The following is a 27,524-nucleotide window of genomic DNA, read 5'->3' as shown; positions in this document are numbered from 1 at the left end:
AGGAGAGAACCCAGTGCTGCATCGTTTAGCCCAGCATTGACCCTGAAAAGTAATTCTAAGCGTACTTACCAGTAACTTGTATTTCCTTCCATAGGAATCCATTGTGTGGTTTTCACCAGAAAAGTTTCTGTGTCCATTTTTGAAATGTACAAATATTCCTCTAAAATCAGCCGAACTACGAATTCCGATTAACTCACCTGTTATCAGGAGAGAACCCAGTGCTGCATCTTTTAGTCCAGCACTGACCCTGAAAAGTAATTCTAAGCGTACTTTCCAGTAACTTGTATTTCCTTCCATAGGAATCCATTGTGTGGTTTTCATCAGAAAAGTTTCTAAGTGTCCATTTTTGAAACTTACAAATATTCCTCTAAAATCAGCCGAAGTACGAATTCTGATTTACTCACCTTTTATCAGGAGAGAACCCAGTGCTGCATCTTTTAGACCAGCACTGACGCTGAAAAGTAATTCTAAGCGTACAAGCGTACTTATCAGTAACTTGTATTTCCTTCCATAGGAATCCATTGTGTGGTTTTCACCAGAAAAGTTTTTAAGTGTCCATTTTTGAAACGTACAAATATTCCTATAAAATCAGCCGAACTACAAATTCCGATTTACTCACTTGTTATCAGGAGAGAACCCAGTGCTGCATGGTTTAGACCAGCACTGACTCTGAAAAGTAATTCTAAGTGTACTTACCAGTAACTTGTATTTCCTTCCATAGGAATCCATTGTGTGGTTTTCACCAGAAAAGTTTCTAAGTGTCCATTTTTGAAACGTACAAATATTCCTATAAAATCAGCCGAACTACAAATTCTGATTTACTCACTTGTTATCAGGAGAGAACCCAGTGCTGCATGGTTTAGACCAGCACTGACTCTGAAAAGTAATTCTAAGCGTACTTACCAGTAACTTGTATTTCCTTCCATTGGAATCCTTTGTGTGGTTTTCACCAGATAAGTGTCCAATTTTGAAATGTACAAATATTCCTCTAAAATCAGCCGAATTACGAATTCCGATTTACTCACCTGTTATCAGGAGAGAACCCAGTGCTGCATCTTTCAGCCCAGCACTGACCCTGAAAAGTAATTTTAAGCGTACTTACCAGTAACTTGTATTTCTTTCCATAGGAATCCATTGTGTGGTTTTCACCAGAAAAGTTTCTGTGTCCATTTTTGAAACACACAAATATTCCTTTAATATCAGCCGAACTACAAATTCCGATTTACTCACCTGTTATCAGGAGAGATCCCAGTGCTGCATCTTTTAGACCAGCACTGACTCTGAAAAGTAATTCTAAGCGTACTTACCAGTAACTTGTATTTCCTTCCATAGGAATCCATTGTGTGGTTTTCACCAGAAAAGTTTCTGTCCATTTTTGAAACATACAAATATTCCTCTAAAATCAGCCAAAGTACGAATTCTGATTTAATCACCTGTTATCAGGAGAGAACCCAGTGCTGCATCTTTTAGTCCAGCACTGTCCCTGAAAAGTATTTTCTAAGGGTACTTACCAGTAACTTGTATTTCATTCCATAGGAATCCATTGTGTGGTTTTCGCCAGAAAAGATTCTAAGTGCCCATTTTTAAAACGTACAAATATTCCTCTAAAATCAGCCGAACTACGAATTCCGATTTACTCACCTGTTATCAGGAGAGAACCCAGTGCTGCATCTTTTAGCCCAGCACTGACCCTGAAAAGTAATTCTAAGCGTACTTACCAGTAACTTGTATTTCCTTCCATAGGAATCCATTGTGTGGTTTTCACCAGAAAAGTTTCTGTGTCCATTTTTGAAACGTACAATTATTCCTCTAAAATCAGCTGAACTACGAATTCTGATTTACTCACCTGTTATCAGGAGAGAACCCAGTGCTGCATCTTTTAGTCCAGCACTGACCCTGAAAAGTAATTCTAAGCGTACTTTCCAGTAACTTGTATTTCCTTCCATAGGAATCCATTGTGTGGTTTTCACCAGAAAAGTTTCTAATTGTCCATTTTTGAAACTTACAAATATTCCTCTAAAATCAGCCAAAGTACGAATTCTGATTTACTCACCTTTTATCAGGAGAGAACTTAGTGCTGCATCTTTTAGACCAGCACTGACGCTGAAAAGTAATTCTAAGCGTACTTTCCAGTAACTTGTATTTCCTTTCATAGGAATCCATTGTGTGGTTTTCACCAGAAAAGTTTGTAAGTGTCCATTTTTGAAACGTACAAATATTCCTTTAAAATCAGCCGAACTACAAATTCCGATTTACTCACCTGTTATCAGGCGAGAACCCAGTGCTGCATCTTTTAGTCCAGCACTGACCCTAAAAAGTAATTCTAAGCGTACTTACCAGTAACTTGTATTTCCTTCCATAGGAATCTATTGTGTGGTTTTCACCAGAAAAGTTTCTAAGTGTCCATTTTTGAAACTTACAAATATTCCTCTAAAATCAGCCGAAGTACGAATTCTGATTTACTCACCTGTTATCAGGAGAGAACCCAGTGCTGCATCTTTTAGACCAGCACTGACCCTGAAAAGTAATTCTAAGCGTACTTACCAGTAACTTGTATTTCCTTCCATAGGAATCCATTGTGTGGTTTTCACCAGAAAAGTTTCTGTGTCCATTTTTGAAACGTACAAATATTCCTCTAAAATCAGCTGAACTACTAATTCCGATTTACTCACCTGTGATCAGGAGAGAACCCAGTGCTGCATCTTTAATCCCAGCACTGACCCTGAAAAGTAATTCTAAGCGTACTTACCAGTAACTTGTATTTCCTTCCATAGGAATCCATTGTGTGGTTTTCACCAGAAAAGTTTCTGTGTCCATTTTTGAAACTTACAAATATTCCTCTAAAATCAGCCGAGGTACGAATTCTGATTTACTCAACTGTTATCAGGAGAGAACCCAGTGCTCCATCTTTTAGTCCAACACTGACCCTGAAAAGTAATTCTAAGCTAATTTACCAGTAACTTGTATTTCCTTCCATAGGAATCCATTGTGTGGTTTTCACCAGAAAAGTTTCTAAGTGTCCAATTTTGAAAGGTACAAATATTCCTCTAAAATCAGCCGAACTACGAATTCCGATTTACTCACCTGTTATCAGGAAAGAACCCAGTGCTGCATCTTTTAGACCAGCACTGACTCTGAAAAGTAATTCTAAGCGTACTTACCAGTAACTTGTATTTCATTCCATAGGAATCCTTTGTGTGGTTTTCACCAGATAAGTGTGCAATTTTGAAACGTACAAATATTCCTCTAAAATCAGCCGAACTACGAATTCCGATTTACTCACCTGTTATCAGGAGAGAACCCAGTGCTGCATCTTTCAGCCCAGCACTGACCCTGAACAGTAGTTCTAGGCATACTTACCAGTAACTTGTATTTCTTTCCATAGGAATCCATTGTGTGGTTTTTACCAGAAAAGTTTCTGTGTCCATTTTTGAAATGTACAAATATTCATCTAAGATCAGCCGAACTACGAATTCTGATTAACTCACCTGTTATCAGGAGAGAACCCAGTGCTGCATCTTTTAGTCCTGCACTGACCCTGAAAAGTAATTCTAAGCGTACTTTCCAGTAACTTGTATTTCCTTCCATAGGAATCCATTATGTGATTTTCACCAGAAAAGTTTCTAAGTGCCCATTTTTAAAACGTACAAATATTCCTCTAAAATCAGCCGAACTACAAATTCCGATTTACTCACCTGTTATCAGGAGAGAACCCAGTGCTGCATCGTTTAGCCCAGCATTGACCCTGAAAAGTAATTCTAAGCGTACTTACCAGTAACTTGTATTTCCTTCCATAGGAATCCATTGTGTGGTTTTCACCAGAAAAGTTTCTGTGTCCATTTTTGAAATGTACAAATATTCCTCTAAAATCAGCCGAACTACGAATTCCGATTAACTCACCTGTTATCAGGAGAGAACTCAGTGCTGCATCTTTTAGTCCAGCACTGACCCTGAAAAGTAATTCTAAGCGTACTTTCCAGTAACTTGTATTTCCTTCCATAGGAATCCATTGTGTGGTTTTCATCAGAAAAGTTTCTAAGTGTCCATTTTTGAAACTTACAAATATTCCTCTAAAATCAGCCGAAGTACGAATTCTGATTTACTCACCTTTTATCAGGAGAGAACCCAGTGCTGCATCTTTTAGACCAGCACTGACGCTGAAAAGTAATTCTAAGCGTACAAGCGTACTTATCAGTAACTTGTATTTCCTTCCATAGGAATCCATTGTGTGGTTTTCACCAGAAAAGTTTCTAAGTGTCCATTTTTGAAACGTACAAATATTCCTATAAAATCAGCCGAACTACAAATTCTGATTTACTCACTTGTTATCAGGAGAGAACCCAGTGCTGCATGGTTTAGACCAGCACTGACTCTGAAAAGTAATTCTAAGCGTACTTACCAGTAACTTGTATTTCCTTCCATTGGAATCCTTTGTGTGGTTTTCACCAGATAAGTGTCCAATTTTGAAATGTACAAATATTCCTCTAAAATCAGCCGAATTACGAATTCCGATTTACTCACCTGTTATCAGGAGAGAACCCAGTGCTGCATCTTTCAGCCCAGCACTGACCCTGAAAAGAATTTTAAGCGTACTTACCAGTAACTTGTATTTCTTTCCATAGGAATCCATTGTGTGGTTTTCACCAGAAAAGTTTCTGTGTCCATTTTTGAAACACACAAATATTCCTTTAATATCAGCCGAACTACAAATTCCGATTTACTCACCTGTTATCAGGAGAGATCCCAGTGCTGCATCTTTTAGACCAGCACTGACTCTGAAAAGTAATTCTAAGCGTACTTACCAGTAACTTGTATTTCCTTCCATAGGAATCCATTGTGTGGTTTTCACCAGAAAAGTTTCTGTCCATTTTTGAAACATACAAATATTCCTCTAAAATCAGCCAAAGTACGAATTCTGATTTAATCACCTGTTATCAGGAGAGAACCCAGTGCTGCATCTTTTAGTCCAGCACTGTCCCTGAAAAGTATTTTCTAAGGGTACTTACCAGTAACTTGTATTTCATTCCATAGGAATCCATTGTGTGGTTTTCGCCAGAAAAGATTCTAAGTGCCCATTTTTAAAACGTACAAATATTCCTCTAAAATCAGCCGAACTACGAATTCCGATTTACTCACCTGTTATCAGGAGAGAACCCAGTGCTGCATCTTTTAGTCCAGCACTGTCCCTGAAAAGTATTTTCTAAGGGTACTTACCAGTAACTTGTATTTCATTCCATAGGAATCCATTGTGTGGTTTTCGCCAGAAAAGATTCTGTGTCCATTTTTGAAACGTACAATTATTCCTCTAAAATCAGCTGAACTACGAATTCTGATTTACTCACCTGTTATCAGGAGAGAACCCAGTGCTGCATCGTTTAGCCCAGCATTGACCCTGAAAAGTAATTCTAAGCGTACTTACCAGTAACTTGTATTTCCTTCCATAGGAATCCATTGTGTGGTTTTCACCAGAAAAGTTTCTGTGTCCATTTTTGAAATGTACAAATATTCCTCTAAAATCAGCCGAACTACGAATTCCGATTAACTCACCTGTTATCAGGAGAGAACTCAGTGCTGCATCTTTTAGTCCAGCACTGACCCTGAAAAGTAATTCTAAGCGTACTTTCCAGTAACTTGTATTTCCTTCCATAGGAATCCATTGTGTGGTTTTCATCAGAAAAGTTTCTAAGTGTCCATTTTTGAAACTTACAAATATTCCTCTAAAATCAGCCGAAGTATGAATTCTGATTTACTCACCTTTTATCAGGAGAGAACCCAGTGCTGCATCTTTTAGACCAGCACTGACGCTGAAAAGTAATTCTAAGCGTACAAGCGTACTTATCAGTAACTTGTATTTCCTTCCATAGGAATCCATTGTGTGGTTTTCACCAGAAAAGTTTCTAAGTGTCCATTTTTGAAACGTACAAATATTCCTATAAAATCAGCCGAACTACAAATTCTGATTTACTCACTTGTTATCAGGAGAGAACCCAGTGCTGCATGGTTTAGACCAGCACTGACTCTGAAAAGTAATTCTAAGCGTACTTACCAGTAACTTGTATTTCCTTCCATTGGAATCCTTTGTGTGGTTTTCACCAGATAAGTGTCCAATTTTGAAATGTACAAATATTCCTCTAAAATCAGCCGAATTACGAATTCCGATTTACTCACCTGTTATCAGGAGAGAACCCAGTGCTGCATCTTTCAGCCCAGCACTGACCCTGAAAAGTAATTTTAAGCGTACTTACCAGTAACTTGTATTTCTTTCCATAGGAATCCATTGTGTGGTTTTCACCAGAAAAGTTTCTGTGTCCATTTTTGAAACACACAAATATTCCTTTAATATCAGCCGAACTACAAATTCCGATTTACTCACCTGTTATCAGGAGAGATCCCAGTGCTGCATCTTTTAGACCAGCACTGACTCTGAAAAGTAATTCTAAGCGTACTTACCAGTAACTTGTATTTCCTTCCATAGGAATCCATTGTGTGGTTTTCACCAGAAAAGTTTCTGTCCATTTTTGAAACATACAAATATTCCTCTAAAATCAGCCAAAGTACGAATTCTGATTTAATCACCTGTTATCAGGAGAGAACCCAGTGCTGCATCTTTTAGTCCAGCACTGTCCCTGAAAAGTATTTTCTAAGGGTACTTACCAGTAACTTGTATTTCATTCCATAGGAATCCATTGTGTGGTTTTCGCCAGAAAAGATTCTAAGTGCCCATTTTTAAAACGTACAAATATTCCTCTAAAATCAGCCGAACTACGAATTCCGATTTACTCACCTGTTATCAGGAGAGAACCCAGTGCTGCATCTTTTAGCCCAGCACTGACCCTGAACAGTAATTCTAAGCGTACTTACCAGTAACTTGTATTTCCTTCCATAGGAATCCATTGTGTGGTTTTCACCAGAAAAGTTTCTGTGTCCATTTTTGAAACGTACAATTATTCCTCTAAAATCAGCTGAACTACGAATTCTGATTTACTCACCTGTTATCAGGAGAGAACCCAGTGCTGCATCTTTTAGTCCAGCACTGACCCTGAAAAGTAATTCTAAGCGTACTTTCCAGTAACTTGTATTTCCTTCCATAGGAATCCATTGTGTGGTTTTCACCAGAAAAGTTTCTAATTGTCCATTTTTGAAACTTACAAATATTCCTCTAAAATCAGCCAAAGTACGAATTCTGATTTACTCACCTTTTATCAGGAGAGAACTTAGTGCTGCATCTTTTAGACCAGCACTGACGCTGAAAAGTAATTCTAAGCGTACTTTCCAGTAACTTGTATTTCCTTCCATAGGAATCCATTATGTGGTTTTCACCAGAAAAGTTTCTAAGTGCCCATTTTTAAAACGTACAAATATTCCTCTAAAATCAGCCAAACTACGAATTCCGATTTACTCACCTGTTATCAGGAGAGAACCCAGTGCTGCATCTTTTAGCCCAGCACTGACCCTGAAAAGTAATTCTAAGCGTACTTACCAGTAACTTGTATTTCCTTTCATAGGAATCCATTGTGTGGTTTTCACCAGAAAAGTTTGTAAGTGTCCATTTTTGAAACGTACAAATATTCCTTTAAAATCAGCCGAACTACAAATTCTGATTTACTCACCTGTTATCAGGCGAGAACCCAGTGCTGCATCTTTTAGTCCAGCACTGACCCTAAAAAGTAATTCTAAGCGTACTTACCAGTAACTTGTATTTCCTTCCATAGGAATCTATTGTGTGGTTTTCACCAGAAAAGTTTCTAAGTGTCCATTTTTGAAACTTACAAATATTCCTCTCAAATCAGCCGAAGTACGAATTCTGATTTACTCACCTGTTATCAGGAGAGAACCCAGTGCTGCATGGTTTAGATCAGCAGTGACTCTGAAAAGTAATTCTAAGCGAACTTACCAGTAACTTGTATTTCCTTCCATAGGAATCCATTGTGTGGTTTTCGCCAGAAAAGATTCTAAGTGCCCATTTTTAAAACGTACAAATATTCCTCTAAAATCAGCCAAACTATGAATTCCGATTTACTCACCTGTTATCAGGAGAGAAACCAGTGCTGCATCTTTTAGCCCAGCACTGACCCTGAAAAGTAATTCTAAGCGTACTTACCAGTAACTTGTATTTCCTTTCATAGGAATCCATTGTGTGGTTTTCACCAGAAACGTTTGTAAGTGTCCATTTTTGAAACGTACATATATTCCTTTAAAATCAGCCGAACTACAAATTCCGATTTACTCACCTGTTATCAGGCGAGAACCCAGTGCTGCATCTTTTAGTCCAGCACTGACCCTAAAAAGTAATTCTAAGCGTACTTACCAGTAATTTGTATTTCCTTCCATAGGAATCTATTGTGTGGTTTTCACCAGAAAAGTTTCTAAGTGTCCATTTTTGAAACTTACAAATATTCCTCTAAAATCAGCCGAAGTACGAATTCTGATTTACTCACCTGTTATCAGGAGAGAACCCAGTGCTGCATGGTTTAGATCAGCAGTGACTCTGAAAAGTAATTCTAAGCGAACTTACCAGTAACTTGTATTTCCTTCCATAGGAATCCATTGTGTGGTTTTCACCAGAAAAGTTTCTAAGTGTCCAGTTTTTGAAACGTACAAATATTCCTCTAAAATCAGCCGAACTACGAATTCCGATTTACTCACCTGTTATCAGGAGAGAACCCAGTGCTGCATCTTTTAGAACAGCACTGACTCTGAGAAGTAGTTCTAAGCGTACTTACCAGTAACTTATATTTCCTTCCATAGGAATCCTTTGTGTGGTTTTCAGCAGATAGGTGTCCAATTTTGAAACGTACAAATATTCCTCTAAAATCAGCCGAACTACTAATTCCGATTTACACACCTGTGATCAGGAGAGAACCCAGTGCTGCATCTTTAATCCCAGCACTGACCCTGAAAAGTAATTCTAAGCGTACTTACCAGTAACTTGTATTTCCTTCCATAGGAATCCATTGTGTGGTTTTCACCAGAAAAGTTTCTGTGTCCATTTTTGAAACTTACAAATATTCCTCTAAAATCAGCCGAGGTACGAATTCTGATTTACTCAACTGTTATCAGGAGAGAACCCAGTGCTCCATCTTTTAGTCCAACACTGACCCTGAAAAGAAATTCTAAGCGTATTTACCAGTAACTTGTATTTCCTTCCATAGGAATCCATTGTGTGGTTTTCACCAGAAAAGTTTCTAAGTGTCCAATTTTGAAAGGTACAAATATTCCTCTAAAATCAGCCGAACTACGAATTCCGATTTACTCACCTGTTATAAGGAGAGAACCCAGTGCTGCATCTTTTAGACCAGCACTGACTCTGAAAAGTAATTCTAAGCGTACTTACCAGTAACTTGTATTTCATTCCATAGGAATCCTTTGTGTGGTTTTCACCAGATAAGTGTGCAATTTTGAAACGTACAAATATTCCTCTAAAATCAGCCGAACTACGAATTCCGATTTACTCACCTGTTATCAGGAGAGAACCCAGTGCTGCATCTTTCAGCCCAGCACTGACCCTGAACAGTAGTTCTAGGCGTGCTTACCAGTAACTTGTATTTCTTTCCATAGGAATCCATTGTGTGGTTTTCACCAGAAAAGTTTCTGTGTCCATTTTTGAAATGTACAAATATTCATCTAAGATCAGCCGAACTACGAATTCCGATTTACTCACCTGTTATCAGGAGAGAACCCAGTGCTGCATCTTTTAGTCCAGCACTGACCCTGAAAAGTAATTCTAAGCGTACTTTCCAGTAACTTGTATTTCCTTCCATAGGAATCCATTATGTGATTTTCACCAGAAAAGTTTCTAATTGTCCATTTTTGAAACTTACAAATATTCCTCTGAAATCAGCCAAAGTACAAATTCTGATTTACTCACCTTTTATCAGGAGAGAACCCAGTGCTGCATCTTTTAGACCAGCACTGACGCTGAAAAGTAATTCTAAACGTACTTTCCAGTAACTTGTATTTCCTTCCATAGGAATCCATTATTTGGTTTTCACCAGAAAAGTTTCTAAGTGCCCATTTTCAAAACGTACAAATATTCCTCTAAAATCAGCCAAACTATGAATTCCGATTTACTCACCTGTTATCAGGAGAGAACCCAGTGCTGCATCTTTTAGCCCAGCACTGACCCTGAAAAGTAATTCTAAGCGTACTTACCAGTAACTTGTATTTCCTTTCATAGGAATCCATTGTGTGGTTTTCACCAGAAAAGTTTGTAAGTGTCCATTTTTGAAACGTACAAATATTCCTTTAAAATCAGCCGAACTACAAATTCCGATTTACTCACCTGTTATCAGGCGAGAACCCAGTGCTGCATCTTTTAGTCCAGCACTGACCCTAAAAAGTAATTCTAAGCGTACTTACCAGTAACTTGTATTTCCTTCCATAGGAATCTATTGTGTGGTTTTCACCAGAAAAGTTTCTAAGTGTCCATTTTTGAAACTTACAAATATTCCTCTAAAATCAGCCGAAGTACGAATTCTGATTTACTCACCTGTTATCAGGAGAGAACCCAGTGCTGCATGGTTTAGATCAGCAGTGACTCTGAAAAGTAATTCTAAGCGAACTTACCAGTAACTTGTATTTCCTTCCATAGGAATCCATTGTGTGGTTTTCACCAGAAAAGTTTCTAAGTGTCCAGTTTTTGAAACGTACAAATATTCCTCTAAAATCAGCCGAACTACGAATTCCGATTTACTCACCTGTTATCAGGAGAGAACCCAGTGCTGCATCTTTTAGAACAGCACTGACTCTGAAAAGTAATTCTAAGCGTACTTACCAGTAACTTGTATTTCATTCCATAGGAATCCTTTGTGTGGTTTTCACCAGATAAGTGTGCAATTTTGAAACGTACAAATATTCCTCTAAAATCAGCCGAACTACGAATTCCGATTTACTCACCTGTTATCAGGTGAGAACCCAGTGCTGCATCTTTCAGCCCAGCACTGACCCTGAACAGTAGTTCTAGGCATACTTACCAGTAACTTGTATTTCTTTCCATAGGAATCCATTGTGTGGTTTTTACCAGAAAAGTTTCTGTGTCCATTTTTGAAATGTACAAATATTCATCTAAGATCAGCCGAACTACGAATTCTGATTTACTCACCTGTTATCAGGAGAGAACCCAGTGCTGCATCTTTTAGTCCAGCACTGACCCTGAAAAGTAATTCTAAGCGTACTTTCCAGTAACTTGTATTTCCTTCCATAGGAATCCATTATGTGATTTTCACCAGAAAAGTTTCTAAGTGCCCATTTTTAAAACGTACAAATATTCCTCTAAAATCAGCCGAACTACAAATTCCGATTTACTCACCTGTTATCAGGAGAGAACCCAGTGCTGCATCTTTTAGCCCAGCACTGACCCTGAAAAGTAATTCTAAGCGTACTTACCAGTAACTTGTATTTCCTTCCATAGGAATCCATTGTGTGGTTTTCACCAGAAAAGTTTCTGTGTCCATTTTTGAAATGTACAAATATTCCTCTAAAATCAGCCGAACTACGAATTCCGATTAACTCACCTGTTATCAGGAGAGAACCCAGTGCTGCATCTTTTAGTCCAGCACTGACCCTGAAAAGTAATTCTAAGCGTACTTTCCAGTAACTTGTATTTCCTTCCATAGGAATCCATTGTGTGGTTTTCATCAGAAAAGTTTCTAAGTGTCCATTTTTGAAACTTACAAATATTCCTCTAAAATCAGCCGAAGTACGAATTCTGATTTACTCACCTTTTATCAGGAGAGAACCCAGTGCTGCATCTTTTAGACCAGCACTGACGCTGAAAAGTAATTCTAAGCGTACAAGCGTACTTATCAGTAACTTGTATTTCCTTCCATAGGAATCCATTGTGTGGTTTTCACCAGAAAAGTTTTTAAGTGTCCATTTTTGAAACGTACAAATATTCCTATAAAATCAGCCGAACTACAAATTCCGATTTACTCACTTGTTATCAGGAGAGAACCCAGTGCTGCATGGTTTAGACCAGCACTGACTCTGAAAAGTAATTCTAAGTGTACTTACCAGTAACTTGTATTTCCTTCCATAGGAATCCATTGTGTGGTTTTCACCAGAAAAGTTTCTAAGTGTCCATTTTTGAAACGTACAAATATTCCTATAAAATCAGCCGAACTACAAATTCTGATTTACTCACTTGTTATCAGGAGAGAACCCAGTGCTGCATGGTTTAGACCAGCACTGACTCTGAAAAGTAATTCTAAGCGTACTTACTAGTAACTTGGATTTCCTTCCATTGGAATCCTTTGTGTGGTTTTCACCAGATAAGTGTCCAATTTTGAAATGTACAAATATTCCTCTAAAATCAGCCGAATTACGAATTCCGATTTACTCACCTGTTATCAGGAGAGAACCCAGTGCTGCATCTTTCAGCCCAGCACTGACCCTGAAAAGTAATTTTAAGCGTACTTACCAGTAACTTGTATTTCCTTCCATAGGAATCCATTGTGTGGTTTTCACCAGAAAAGTTTCTGTCCATTTTTGAAACATACAAATATTCCTCTAAAATCAGCCAAAGTACGAATTCTGATTTAATCACCTGTTATCAGGAGAGAACCCAGTGCTGCATCTTTTAGTCCAGCACTGTCCCTGAAAAGTATTTTCTAAGGGTACTTACCAGTAACTTGTATTTCATTCCATAGGAATCCATTGTGTGGTTTTCGCCAGAAAAGATTCTAAGTGCCCATTTTTAAAACGTACAAATATTCCTCTAAAATCAGCCGAACTACGAATTCCGATTTACTCACCTGTTATCAGGAGAGAACCCAGTGCTGCATCTTTTAGCCCAGCACTGACCCTGAAAAGTAATTCTAAGCGTACTTACCAGTAACTTGTATTTCCTTCCATAGGAATCCATTGTGTGGTTTTCACCAGAAAAGTTTCTGTGTCCATTTTTGAAACGTACAATTATTCCTCTAAAATCAGCTGAACTACGAATTCTGATTTACTCACCTGTTATCAGGAGAGAACCCAGTGCTGCATCTTTTAGTCCAGCACTGACCCTGAAAAGGAATTCTAAGCGTACTTTCCAGTAACTTGTATTTCCTTCCATAGGAATCCATTGTGTGGTTTTCACCAGAAAAGTTTCTAATTGTCCATTTTTGAAACTTACAAATATTCCTCTGAAATCAGCCAAAGTACGAATTCTGATTTACTCACCTTTTATCAGGAGAGAACCCAGTGCTGCATCTTTTAGACCAGCACTGACGCTGAAAAGTAATTCTAAACGTACTTTCCAGTAACTTGTATTTCCTTCCATAGGAATCCATTATGTGGTTTTCACCAGAAAAGTTTCTAAGTGCCCATTTTTAAAACGTACAAATATTCCTCTAAAATCAGCCAAACTATGAATTCCGATTTACTCACCTGTTATCAGGAGAGAACCCAGTGCTGCATCTTTTAGCCCAGCACTGACCCTGAAAAGTAATTCTAAGCGTACTTACCAGTAACTTGTATTTCCTTTCATAGGAATCCATTGTGTGGTTTTCACCAGAAAAGTTTGTAAGTGTCCATTTTTGAAACGTACAAATATTCCTTTAAAATCAGCCGAACTACAAATTCTGATTTACTCACCTGTTATCAGGCGAGAACCCAGTGCTGCATCTTTTAGTCCAGCACTGACCCTAAAAAGTAATTCTAAGCGTACTTACCAGTAACTTGTATTTCCTTCCATAGGAATCTATTGTGTGGTTTTCACCAGAAAAGTTTCTAAGTGTCCATTTTTGAAACTTACAAATATTCCTCTAAAATCAGCCGAAGTACGAATTCTGATTTACTCACCTGTTATCAGGAGAGAACCCAGTGCTGCATGGTTTAGATCAGCAGTGACTCTGAAAAGTAATTCTAAGCGAACTTACCAGTAACTTGTATTTCCTTCCATAGGAATCCATTGTGTGGTTTTCGCCAGAAAAGATTCTAAGTGCCCATTTTTAAAACGTACAAATATTCCTCTAAAATCAGCCGAACTACGAATTCCGATTTACTCACCTGTTATCAGGAGAGAACCCAGTGCTGCATCTTTTAGCCCAGCACTGACCCTGAAAAGTAATTCTAAGCATACTTACCAGTAACTTGTATTTCCTTCCATAGGAATCCATTGTGTGGTTTTCATCAGAAAAGTTTCTGTGTCCATTTTTGAAACGTACAATTATTCCTCTAAAATCAGCTGAACTACGAATTCTGATTTACTCACCTGTTATCAGGAGAGAACCCAGTGCTGCATCTTTTAGTCCAGCACTGACCCTGAAAAGTAATTCTAAGCGTACTTTCCAGTAACTTGTATTTCCTTCCATAGGAATCCATTGTGTGGTTTTCACCAGAAAAGTTTCTAATTGTCCATTTTTGAAACTTACAAATATTCCTCTGAAATCAGCCAAAGTACGAATTCTGATTTACTCACCTTTTATCAGGAGAGAACCAAGTGCTGCATCTTTTAGACCAGCACTGACGCTGAAAAGTAATTCTAAACGTACTTTACAGTAACTTGTATTTCCTTCCATAGGAATCCATTATGTGGTTTTCACCAGAAAAGTTTCTAAGTGCCCATTTTTAAAACGTACAAATATTCCTCTAAAATCAGCCAAACTATGAATTCCGATTTACTCACCTGTTATCAGGAGAGAACCCAGTGCTGCATCTTTTAGCCCAGCACTGACCCTGAAAAGTAATTCTAAGCGTACTTACCAGTAACTTGTATTTCCTTTCATGGGAATCTATTGTGTGGTTTTCACCAGAAAAGTTTCTAAGTGTCCATTTTTGAAACTTACAAATATTCCTCTAAAATCAGCCGAGGTACGAATTCTGATTTACTCAACTGTTATCAGGAGAGAACCCAGTGCTCCATCTTTTAGTCCAACACTGACCCTGAAAAGTAATTCTAAGCTAATTTACCAGTAACTTGTATTTCCTTCCATAGGAATCCATTGTGTGGTTTTCACCAGAAAAGTTTCTAAGTGTCCAATTTTGAAAGGTACAAATATTCCTCTAAAATCAGCCGAACTACGAATTCCGATTTACTCACCTGTTATCAGGAAAGAACCCAGTGCTGCATCTTTTAGACCAGCACTGACTCTGAAAAGTAATTCTAAGCGTACTTACCAGTAACTTGTATTTCATTCCATAGGAATCCTTTGTGTGGTTTTCACCAGATAAGTGTGCAATTTTGAAACGTACAAATATTCCTCTAAAATCAGCCGAACTACGAATTCCGATTTACTCACCTGTTATCAGGAGAGAACCCAGTGCTGCATCTTTCAGCCCAGCACTGACCCTGAAAAGTAGTTCTAGGCATACTTACCAGTAACTTGTATTTCTTTCCATAGGAATCCATTGTGTGGTTTTCACCAGAAAAGTTTCTGTCCATTTTTGAAACATACAAATATTCCTCTAAAATCAGCCAAAGTACGAATTCTGATTTAATCACCTGTTATCAGGAGAGAACCCAGTGCTGCATCTTTTAGTCCAGCACTGTCCCTGAAAAGTATTTTCTAAGGGTACTTACCAGTAACTTGTATTTCATTCCATAGGAATCCATTGTGTGGTTTTCGCCAGAAAAGATTCTAAGTGCCCATTTTTAAAACGTACAAATATTCCTCTAAAATCAGCCGAACTACGAATTCCGATTTACTCACCTGTTATCAGGAGAGAACCCAGTGCTGCATCTTTTAGCCCAGCACTGACCCTGAAAAGTAATTCTAAGCGTACTTACCAGTAACTTGTATTTCCTTCCATAGGAATCCATTGTGTGGTTTTCACCAGAAAAGTTTCTGTGTCCATTTTTTAAACGTACAATTATTCCTCTAAAATCAGCTGAACTACGAATTCTGATTTACTCACCTGTTATCAGGAGAGAACCCAGTGCTGCATCTTTTAGTCCAGCACTGACCCTGAAAAGTAATTCTAAGCGTACTTTCCAGTAACTTGTATTTCCTTCCATAGGAATCCATTGTGTGGTTTTCACCAGAAAAGTTTCTAATTGTCCATTTTTGAAACTTACAAATATTCCTCTGAAATCAGCCAAAGTACGAATTCTGATTTACTCACCTTTTATCAGGAGAGAACCCAGTGCTGCATCTTTTAGACCAGCACTGACGCTGAAAAGTAATTCTAAACGTACTTTCCAGTAACTTGTATTTCCTTCCATAGGAATCCATTATGTGGTTTTCACCAGAAAAGTTTCTAAGTGCCCATTTTTAAAACGTACAAATATTCCTCTAAAATCAGCCAAACTATGAATTCCGATTTACTCACCTGTTATCAGGAGAGAACCCAGTGCTGCATCTTTTAGCCCAGCACTGACCCTGAAAAGTAATTCTAAGCGTACTTACCAGTAACTTGTATTTCCTTTCATCGGAATCCATCGTGTGGTTTTCACCAGAAAAGTTTGTAAGTGTCCATTTTTGAAACGTACAAATATTCCTTTAAAATCAGCCGAACTACAAATTCCGATTTACTCACCTGTTATCAGGCGAGAACCCAGTTCTGCATCTTTTAGTCCAGCACTGACCCTGAAAAGTAATTCTAAGCGTACTTTCCAGTAACTTGTATTTCCTTCCATAGGAATCCATTGTTTGGTTTTCACCAGAAAAGTTTCTAATTGTCCATTTTTGAAACTTACAAATATTCCTCTAAAATCAGCCAAAGTACGAATTCTGATTTACTCACCTTTTATCAGGAGAGAACGCAGTGCTGCATCTTTTAGACCAGCACTGACGCTGAAAAGTAATTCTAAGCGTACTTTCCAGTAACTTGTATTTCCTTCCATAGGAATCCATTATGTGGTTTTCACCAGAAAAGTTTCTAAGTGCCCATTTTTAAAACGTACAAATATTCCTCTAAAATCAGCCAAACTACGAATTCCGATTTACTCACCTGTTATCAGGAGAGAACCCAGTGCTGCATCTTTTAGCCCAGCACTGACCCTGAAAAGTAATTCTAAGCGTACTTACCAGTAACTTGTATTTCCTTTCATAGGAATCCATTGTGTGGTTTTCACCAGAAAAGTTTGTAAGTGTCCATTTTTGAAACGTACAAATATTCCTTTAAAATCAGCCGAACTACAAATTCTGATTTACTCACCTGTTATCAGGCGAGAACCCAGTGCTGCATCTTTTAGTCCAGCACTGACCCTAAAAAGTAATTCTAAGCGTACTTACCAGTAACTTGTATTTCCTTCCATAGGAATCTATTGTGTGGTTTTCACCAGAAAAGTTTCTAAGTGTCCATTTTTGAAACTTACAAATATTCCTCTAAAATCAGCCGAAGTACGAATTCTGATTTACTCACCTGTTATCAGGAGAGAACCCAGTGCTGCATGGTTTAGATCAGCAGTGACTCTGAAAAGTAATTCTAAGCGAACTTACCAGTAACTTGTATTTCCTTCCATAGGAATCCATTGTGTGGTTTTCGCCAGAAAAGATTCTAAGTGCCCATTTTTAAAACGTACAAATATTCCTCTAAAATCAGCCGAACTACGAATTCCGATTTACTCACCTGTTATCAAGAGAGAACCCAGTGCTGCCTCTTTTAGCCCAGCACTGACCCTGAAAAGTAATTCTAAGCGTACTTACCAGTAACTTGTATTTCCTTCCATAGGAATCCATTGTGTGGTTTTCACCAGAAAAGTTTCTGTGTCCATTTTTGAAACGTACAATTATTCCTCTAAAATCAGCTGAACTACGAATTCTGATTTACTCACCTGTTATCAGGAGAGAACCCAGTGCTGCATCTTTTAGTCCAGCACTGACCCTGAAAAGTAATTCTAAGCGTACTTTCCAGTAACTTGTATTTCCTTCCATAGGAATCCATTGTTTGGTTTTCACCAGAAAAGTTTCTAATTGTCCAATTTTGAAACTTACAAATATTCCTCTAAAATCAGCCAAAGTACGAATTCTGATTTACTCACCTTTTATCAGGAGAGAACGCAGTGCTGCATCTTTTAGACCAGCACTGACGCTGAAAAGTAATTCTAAGCGTACTTTCCAGTAACTTGTATTTCCTTCCATAGGAATCCATTATGTGGTTTTCACCAGAAGAGTTTCTAAGTGCCCATTTTTAAAACGTACAAATATTCCTCTAAAATCAGCCAAACTACGAATTCCGATTTACTCACCTGTTATCAGGAGAGAACCCAGTGCTGCATCTTTTAGCCCAGCACTGACCCTGAAAAGTAATTCTAAGCGTACTTACCAGTAACTTGTATTTCCTTTCATAGGAATCCATTGTGTGGTTTTCACCAGAAAAGTTTGTAAGTGTCCATTTTTGAAACGTACAAATATTCCTTTAAAATCAGCCGAACTACAAATTCTGATTTACTCACCTGTTATCAGGCGAGAACCCAGTGCTGCATCTTTTAGTCCAGCACTGACCCTAAAAAGTAATTCTAAGCGTACTTACCAGTAACTTGTATTTCCTTCCATAGGAATCTATTGTGTGGTTTTCACCAGAAAAGTTTCTAAGTGTCCATTTTTGAAACTTACAAATATTCCTCTAAAATCAGCCGAAGTACAAATTCTGATTTACTCACCTGTTATCAGGAGAGAACCCAGTGCTGCATGGTTTAGATCAGCAGTGACTCTGAAAAGTAATTCTAAGCGAACTTACCAGTAACTTGTATTTCCTTCCATAGGAATCCATTGTGTGGTTTTCGCCAGAAAAGATTCTAAGTGCCCATTTTTAAAACGTACAAATATTCCTCTAAAATCAGCCGAACTACGAATTCCGATTTACTCACCTGTTATCAGGAGAGAACCCAGTGCTGCCTCTTTTAGCCCAGCACTGACCCTGAAAAGTAATTCTAAGCGTACTTACCAGTAACTTGTATTTCCTTCCATAGGAATCCATTGTGTGGTTTTCACCAGAAAAGTTTCTGTGTCCATTTTTGAAACGTACAATTATTCCTCTAAAATCAGCTGAACTACGAATTCTGATTTACTCACCTGTTATCAGGAGAGAACCCAGTGCTGCATCTTTTAGTCCAGCACTGACCCTGAAAAGTAATTCTAAGCGTACTTTCCAGTAACTTGTATTTCCTTCCATAGGAATCCATTGTGTGGTTTTCACCAGAAAAGTTTCTAATTGTCCATTTTTGAAACTTACAAATAGTCCTCTGAAATCAGCCAAAGTACGAATTCTGATTTACTCACCTTTTATCAGGAGAGAACCAAGTGCTGCATCTTTTAGACCAGCACTGACGCTGAAAAGTAATTCTAAACGTACTTTACAGTAACTTGTATTTCCTTCCATAGGAATCCATTATGTGGTTTTCACCAGAAAAGTTTCTAAGTGCCCATTTTTAAAACGTACAAATATTCCTCTAAAATCAGCCAAACTATGAATTCCGATTTACTCACCTGTTATCAGGAGAGAACCCAGTGCTGCATCTTTTAGCCCAGCACTGACCCTGAAAAGTAATTCTAAGCGTACTTACCAGTAACTTGTATTTCCTTTCATAGGAATCCATTGTGTGGTTTTCACCAGAAAAGTTTGTAAGTGTCCATTTTTGAAACGTACAAATATTCCTTTAAAATCAGCCGAACTACAAATTCCGATTTACTCACCTGTTATCAGGCGAGAACCCAGTGCTGCATCTTTTAGTCCAGCACTGACCCTAAAAAGTAATTCTAAGCGTACTTACCAGTAACTTGTATTTCCTTCCATAGGAATCTATTGTGTGGTTTTCACCAGAAAAGTTTCTAAGTGTCCATTTTTGAAACTTACAAATATTCCTCTAAAATCAGCCGAAGTACGAATTCTGATTTACTCACCTGTTATCAGGAGAGAACCCAGTGCTGCATGGTTTAGATCAGCAGTGACTCTGAAAAGTAATTCTAAGCGAACTTACCAGTAACTTGTATTTCCTTCCATAGGAATCCATTGTGTGGTTTTCACCAGAAAAGTTTCTAAGTGTCCAGTTTTTGAAACGTACAAATATTCCTCTAAAATCAGCCGAACTACGAATTCCGATTTACTCACCTGTTATCAGGAGAGAACCCAGTGCTGCATCTTTTAGAACAGCACTGACTCTGAGAAGTAGTTCTAAGCGTACTTACCAGTAACTTGTATTTCCTTCTATAGGAATCCTTTGTGTGGTTTTCAGCAGATAAGTGTCCAATTTTGAAACGTACAAATATTCCTCTAAAATCAGCTGAACTACTAATTCCGATTTACTCACCTGTGATCAGGAGAGAACCCAGTGCTGCATCTTTAATTCCAGCACTGACCCTGAAAAGTAATTCTAAGCGTACTTACCAGTAACTTGTATTTCCTTCCATAGGAATCCATTGTGTGGTTTTCACCAGAAAAGTTTCTGTGTCCATTTTTGAAACTTACAAATATTCCTCTAAAATCAGCCGAGGTACGAATTCTGATTTACTCAACTGTTATCAGGAGAGAACCCAGTGCTCCATCTTTTAGTCCAACACTGACCCTGAAAAGTAATTCTAAGCTAATTTACCAGTAACTTGTATTTCCTTCCATAGGAATCCATTGTGTGGTTTTCACCAGAAAAGTTTCTAAGTGTCCAATTTTGAAAGGTACAAATATTCCTCTAAAATCAGCCGAACTACGAATTCCGATTTACTCACCTGTTATCAGGAAAGAACCCAGTGCTGCATCTTTTAGACCAGCACTGACTCTGAAAAGTAATTCTAAGCGTACTTACCAGTAACTTGTATTTCATTCCATAGGAATCCTTTGTGTGGTTTTCACCAGATAAGTGTGCAATTTTGAAACGTACAAATATTCCTCTAAAATCAGCCGAACTACGAATTCCGATTTACTCACCTGTTATCAGGAGAGAACCCAGTGCTGCATCTTTCAGCCCAGCACTGACCCTGAACAGTAGTTCTAGGCATACTTACCAGTAACTTGTATTTCTTTCCATAGGAATCCATTGTGTGGTTTTTACCAGAAAAGTTTCTGTGTCCATTTTTGAAATGTACAAATATTCATCTAAGATCAGCCGAACTACGAATTCTGATTAACTCACCTGTTATCAGGAGAGAACCCAGTGCTGCATCTTTTAGTCCAGCACTGACCCTGAAAAGTAATTCTAAGCGTACTTTCCAGTAACTTGTATTTCCTTCCATAGGAATCCATTATGTGATTTTCACCAGAAAAGTTTCTAAGTGCCCATTTTTAAAACGTACAAATATTCCTCTAAAATCAGCCGAACTACAAATTCCGATTTACTCACCTGTTATCAGGAGAGAACCCAGTGCTGCATCGTTTAGCCCAGCATTTACCCTGAAAAGTAATTCTAAGCGTACTTACCAGTAACTTGTATTTCCTTCCATAGGAATCCATTGTGTGGTTTTCACCAGAAAAGTTTCTGTGTCCATTTTTGAAATGTACAAATATTCCTCTAAAATCAGCCGAACTACGAATTCCGATTAACTCACCTGTTATCAGGAGAGAACCCAGTGCTGCATCTTTTAGTCCAGCACTGACCCTGAAAAGTAATTCTAAGCGTACTTTCCAGTAACTTGTATTTCCTTCCATAGGAATCCATTGTGTGGTTTTCATCAGAAAAGTTTCTAAGTGTCCATTTTTGAAACTTACAAATATTCCTCTAAAATCAGCCGAAGTACGAATTCTGATTTACTCACCTTTTATCAGGAGAGAACCCAGTGCTGCAACTTTTAGACCAGCACTGACGCTGAAAAGTAATTCTAAGCGTACAAGCGTACTTATCAGTAACTTGTATTTCCTTCCATAGGAATCCATTGTGTGGTTTTCACCAGAAAAGTTTTTAAGTGTCCATTTTTGAAACGTACAAATATTCCTATAAAATCAGCCGAACTACAAATTCCGATTTACTCACTTGTTATCAGGAGAGAACCCAGTGCTGCATGGTTTAGACCAGCACTGACTCTGAAAAGTAATTCTAAGTGTACTTACCAGTAACTTGTATTTCCTTCCATAGGAATCTATTGTGTGGTTTTCACCAGAAAAGTTTCTAAGTGTCCATTTTTGAAACGTACAAATATTCCTATAAAATCAGCCGAACTACAAATTCTGATTTACTCACTTGTTATCAGGAGAGAACCCAGTGCTGCATGGTTTAGACCAGCACTGACTCTGAAAAGTAATTCTAAGCGTACTTACCAGTAACTTGTATTTCCTTCCATTGGAATCCTTTGTGTGGTTTTCACCAGATAAGTGTCCAATTTTGAAATGTACAAATATTCCTCTAAAATCAGCCGAATTACGAATTCCGATTTACTCACCTGTTATCAGGAGAGAACCCAGTGCTGCATCTTTCAGCCCAGCACTGACCCTGAAAAGTAATTTTAAGCGTACTTACCAGTAACTTGTATTTCTTTCCATAGGAATCCATTGTGTGGTTTTCACCAGAAAAGTTTCTGTGTCCATTTTTGAAACACACAAATATTCCTTTAATATCAGCCGAACTACAAATTCCGATTTACTCACCTGTTATCAGGAGAGATCCCAGTGCTGCATCTTTTAGACCAGCACTGACTCTGAAAAGTAATTCTAAGCGTACTTACCAGTAACTTGTATTTCCTTCCATAGGAATCCATTGTGTGGTTTTCACCAGAAAAGTTTCTGTGTCCATTTTTGAAACACACAAATATTCCTTTAATATCAGCCGAACTACAAATTCCGATTTACTCACCTGTTATCAGGAGAGATCCCAGTGCTGCATCTTTTAGACCAGCACTGACTCTGAAAAGTAATTCTAAGCGTACTTACCAGTAACTTGTATTTCCTTCCATAGGAATCCATTGTGTGGTTTTCATCAGAAAAGTTTCTAAGTGTCCATTTTTGAAACTTACAAATATTCCTCTAAAATCAGCCGAAGTACGAATTCTGATTTACTCACCTTTTATCAGGAGAGAACCCAGTGCTGCATCTTTTAGACCAGCACTGACGCTGAAAAGTAATTCTAAGCGTACAAGCGTACTTATCAGTAACTTGTATTTCCTTCCATAGGAATCCATTGTGTGGTTTTCACCAGAAAAGTTTTTAAGTGTCCATTTTTGAAACGTACAAATATTCCTATAAAATCAGCCGAACTACAAATTCCGATTTACTCACTTGTTATCAGGAGAGAACCCAGTGCTGCATGGTTTAGACCAGCACTGACTCTGAAAAGTAATTCTAAGTGTACTTACCAGTAACTTGTATTTCCTTCCATAGGAATCCATTGTGTGGTTTTCACCAGAAAAGTTTCTAAGTGTCCATTTTTGAAACGTACAAATATTCCTATAAAATCAGCCGAACTACAAATTCTGATTTACTCACTTGTTATCAGGAGAGAACCCAGTGCTGCATGGTTTAGACCAGCACTGACTCTGAAAAGTAATTCTAAGCGTACTTACCAGTAACTTGTATTTCCTTCCATTGGAATCCTTTGTGTGGTTTTCACCAGATAAGTGTCCAATTTTGAAATGTACAAATATTCCTCTAAAATCAGCCGAATTACGAATTCCGATTTACTCACCTGTTATCAGGAGAGAACCCAGTGCTGCATCTTTCAGCCCAGCACTGACCCTGAAAAGTAATTTTAAGCGTACTTACCAGTAACTTGTATTTCTTTCCATAGGAATCCATTGTGTGGTTTTCACCAGAAAAGTTTCTGTGTCCATTTTTGAAACACACAAATATTCCTTTAATATCAGCCGAACTACAAATTCCGATTTACTCACCTGTTATCAGGAGAGATCCCAGTGCTGCATCTTTTAGACCAGCACTGACTCTGAAAAGTAATTCTAAGCGTACTTACCAGTAACTTGTATTTCCTTCCATAGGAATCCATTGTGTGGTTTTCACCAGAAAAGTTTCTGTCCATTTTTGAAACATACAAATATTCCTCTAAAATCAGCCAAAGTACGAATTCTGATTTAATCACCTGTTATCAGGAGAGAACCCAGTGCTGCATCTTTTAGTCCAGCACTGTCCCTGAAAAGTATTTTCTAAGGGTACTTACCAGTAACTTGTATTTCATTCCATAGGAATCCATTGTGTGGTTTTCGCCAGAAAAGATTCTAAGTGCCCATTTTTAAAACGTACAAATATTCCTCTAAAATCAGCCGAACTACGAATTCCGATTTACTCACCTGTTATCAGGAGAGAACCCAGTGCTGCATCTTTTAGCCCAGCACTGACCCTGAAAAGTAATTCTAAGCGTACTTACCAGTAACTTGTGTTTCCTTCCATAGGAATCCATTCTGTGGTTTTCACCAGAAAAGTTTCTGTGTCCATTTTTTAAACGTACAATTATTCCTCTAAAATCAGCCAAACTATGAATTCCGATTTACTCACCTGTTATCAGGAGAGAACCCAGTGCTGCATCTTTTAGCCCAGCACTGACCCTGAAAAGTAATTCTAAGCGTACTTACCAGTAACTTGTATTTCCTTTCATCGGAATCCATCGTGTGGTTTTCACCAGAAAAGTTTGTAAGTGTCCATTTTTGAAACGTACAAATATTCCTTTAAAATCAGCCGAACTACAAATTCCGATTTACTCACCTGTTATCAGGCGAGAACCCAGTGCTGCATCTTTTAGTCCAGCACTGACCCTGAAAAGTAATTCTAAGCGTACTTTCCAGTAACTTGTATTTCCTTCCATAGGAATCCATTGTTTGGTTTTCACCAGAAAAGTTTCTAATTGTCCATTTTTGAAACTTACAAATATTCCTCTAAAATCAGCCAAAGTACGAATTCTGATTTACTCACCTTTTATCAGGAGAGAACGCAGTGCTGCATCTTTTAGACCAGCACTGACGCTGAAAAGTAATTCTAAGCGTACTTTCCAGTAACTTGTATTTCCTTCCATAGGAATCCATTATGTGGTTTTCACCAGAAAAGTTTCTAAGTGCCCATTTTTAAAACGTACAAATATTCCTCTAAAATCAGCCAAACTACGAATTCCGATTTACTCACCTGTTATCAGGAGAGAACCCAGTGCTGCATCTTTTAGCCCAGCACTGACCCTGAAAAGTAATTCTAAGCGTACTTACCAGTAACTTGTATTTCCTTTCATAGGAATCCATTGTGTGGTTTTCACCAGAAAAGTTTGTAAGTGTCCATTTTTGAAACGTACAAATATTCCTTTAAAATCAGCCGAACTACAAATTCTGATTTACTCACCTGTTATCAGGCGAGAACCCAGTGCTGCATCTTTTAGTCCAGCACTGACCCTAAAAAGTAATTCTAAGCGTACTTACCAGTAACTTGTATTTCCTTCCATAGGAATCTATTGTGTGGTTTTCACCAGAAAAGTTTCTAAGTGTCCATTTTTGAAACTTACAAATATTCCTCTAAAATCAGCCGAAGTACGAATTCTGATTTACTCACCTGTTATCAGGAGAGAACCCAGTGCTGCATGGTTTAGATCAGCAGTGACTCTGAAAAGTAATTCTAAGCGAACTTACCAGTAACTTGTATTTCCTTCCATAGGAATCCATTGTGTGGTTTTCGCCAGAAAAGATTCTAAGTGCCCATTTTTAAAACGTACAAATATTCCTCTAAAATCAGCCGAACTACGAATTCCGATTTACTCACCTGTTATCAGGAGAGAACCCAGTGCTGCCTCTTTTAGCCCAGCACTGACCCTGAAAAGTAATTCTAAGCGTACTTACCAGTAACTTGTATTTCCTTCCATAGGAATCCATTGTGTGGTTTTCACCAGAAAAGTTTCTGTGTCCATTTTTGAAACATACAATTATTCCTCTAAAATCAGCTGAACTACGAATTCTGATTTACTCACCTGTTATCAGGAGAGAACCCAGTGCTGCATCTTTTAGTCCAGCACTGACCCTGAAAAGTAATTCTAAGCGTACTTTCCAGTAACTTGTATTTCCTTCCATAGGAATCCATTGTTTGGTTTTCACCAGAAAAGTTTCTAATTGTCCATTTTTGAAACTTACAAATATTCCTCTAAAATCAGCCAAAGTACGAATTCTGATTTACTCACCTTTTATCAGGAGAGAACGCAGTGCTGCATCTTTTAGACCAGCACTGACGCTGAAAAGTAATTCTAAGCGTACTTTCCAGTAACTTGTATTTCCTTCCATAGGAATCCATTATGTGGTTTTCACCAGAAAAGTTTCTAAGTGCCCATTTTTAAAACGTACAAATATTCCTCTAAAATCAGCCAAACTACGAATTCCGATTTACTCACCTGTTATCAGGAGAGAACCCAGTGCTGCATCTTTTAGCCCAGCACTGACCCTGAAAAGTAATTCTAAGCGTACTTACCAGTAACTTGTATTTCCTTTCATAGGAATCCATTGTGTGGTTTTCACCAGAAAAGTTTGTAAGTGTCCATTTTTGAAACGTACAAATATTCCTTTAAAATCAGCCGAACTACAAATTCTGATTTACTCACCTGTTATCAGGCGAGTACCCAGTGCTGCATCTTTTAGTCCAGCACTGACCCTAAAAAGTAATTCTAAGCGTACTTACCAGTAACTTGTATTTCCTTCCATAGGAATCTATTGTGTGGTTTTCACCAGAAAAGTTTCTAAGTGTCCATTTTTGAAACTTACAAATATTCCTCTAAAATCAGCCGAAGTACGAATTCTGATTTACTCACCTGTTATCAGGAGAGAACCCAGTGCTGCATGGTTTAGATCAGCAGTGACTCTGAAAAGTAATTCTAAGCGAACTTACCAGTAACTTGTATTTCCTTCCATAGGAATCCATTGTGTGGTTTTCGCCAGAAAAGATTCTAAGTGCCCATTTTTAAAACGTACAAATATTCCTTTAAAATCAGCCGAACTACGAATTCCGATTTACTCACCTGTTATCAGGAGAGAACCCAGTGCTGCCTCTTTTAGCCCAGCACTGACCCTGAAAAGTAATTCTAAGCGTACTTACCAGTAACTTGTATTTCCTTCCATAGGAATCCATTGTGTGGTTTTCACCAGAAAAGTTTTTGTGTCCATTTTTGAAACGTACAATTATTCCTCTAAAATCAGCTGAACTACGAATTCTGATTTACTCACCTGTTATCAGGAGAGAACCCAGTGCTGCATCTTTTAGTCCAGCACTGACCCTGAAAAGTCATTCTAAGCGTACTTTCCAGTAACTTGTATTTCCTTCCATAGGAATCCATTGTGTGGTTTTCACCAGAAAAGTTTCTAATTGTCCATTTTTGAAACTTACAAATATTCCTCTGAAATCAGCCAAAGTACGAATTCTGATTTACTCACCTTTTATCAGGAGAGAACCAAGTGCTGCATCTTTTAGACCAGCACTGACGCTGAAAAGTAATTCTAAACGTACTTTACAGTAACTTGTATTTCCTTCCATAGGAATCCATTATGTGGTTTTCACCAGAAAAGTTTCTAAGTGCCCATTTTTAAAACGTACAAATATTCCTCTAAAATCAGCCAAACTATGAATTCCGATTTACTCACCTGTTATCAGGAGAGAACCCAGTGCTGCATCTTTTAGCCCAGCACTGACCCTGAAAAGTAATTCTAAGCGTACTTACCAGTAACTTGTATTTCCTTTCATAGGAATCCATTGTGTGGTTTTCACCAGAAAAG

The sequence above is a fragment of the Triturus cristatus genome, chromosome 1_1 (genome assembly GCF_964204655.1).
Source record: "Triturus cristatus chromosome 1_1, aTriCri1.1, whole genome shotgun sequence".
Taxonomy (NCBI): Eukaryota; Metazoa; Chordata; class Amphibia; order Caudata; family Salamandridae; genus Triturus; species Triturus cristatus.
This window is presented reverse-complemented; position numbering follows the sequence as displayed.